Raw genomic sequence first — 508 nt, 5'->3', positions numbered from 1 at the left:
TCAACATCATGAAAATGGCAATACTTCCCAAGGCTATCTACAAATTCAATGTGATATCTATCAATATTCCAACCTCATTCTTCAAGGGAATAGAAGAGGCAATCTAAAAATTCATATGGGATATGAATAGCAAAAGCAATTTTTCACAGAAAGAACAGTGCTGGCAGAATATCAATACCAAAATTCATACTCTACTACAAAGCCATAATAATCAAAACAGCTTGGTACTGGCCCAAGAAGAGACTTCAGGACCAATGGAATAGAATTGAAAACCCAGAAATGAACCCACAGACCTATAGCCACCATTTCTTAAATAAGAGAGCTAAAAATAAAAAAAGAATGGAAGAAAGACAGCCTCTTCAGTAAATGGTGCTGGCAAAACTGGTTAATCACTTGTAGAAAACTAAAGCTAGATCCTTATTATCACCCTGCACCAGAATCAACTCCAAATTGATCAAAGACCTTGGAGTCAAAGCAGACACTCTGAAAACATTACAGGAAGGAATAG

The 508-nt window shown here is 36.2% G+C and overlaps 1 protein-coding gene across 1 annotated transcript in view; it reads right to left on the bottom strand.

Moving 5' to 3' along the window:
- Slc44a5 (solute carrier family 44, member 5) overlaps nt 1–508 on the bottom strand; it is a 74,709-nt gene that overhangs the window by 73,372 nt on the left and 829 nt on the right. The window lies entirely within an intron of this gene.

Source organism: Dipodomys ordii, unplaced genomic scaffold (assembly GCF_000151885.1).
Source record: "Dipodomys ordii isolate 6190 unplaced genomic scaffold, Dord_2.0 Scaffold228, whole genome shotgun sequence".
Lineage (NCBI taxonomy): Eukaryota > Metazoa > Chordata > Mammalia > Rodentia > Heteromyidae > Dipodomys > Dipodomys ordii.
The sequence above is the reverse complement of the archived record's forward strand: the minus strand, read 5'-3'. Positions and strand labels throughout refer to the sequence as shown.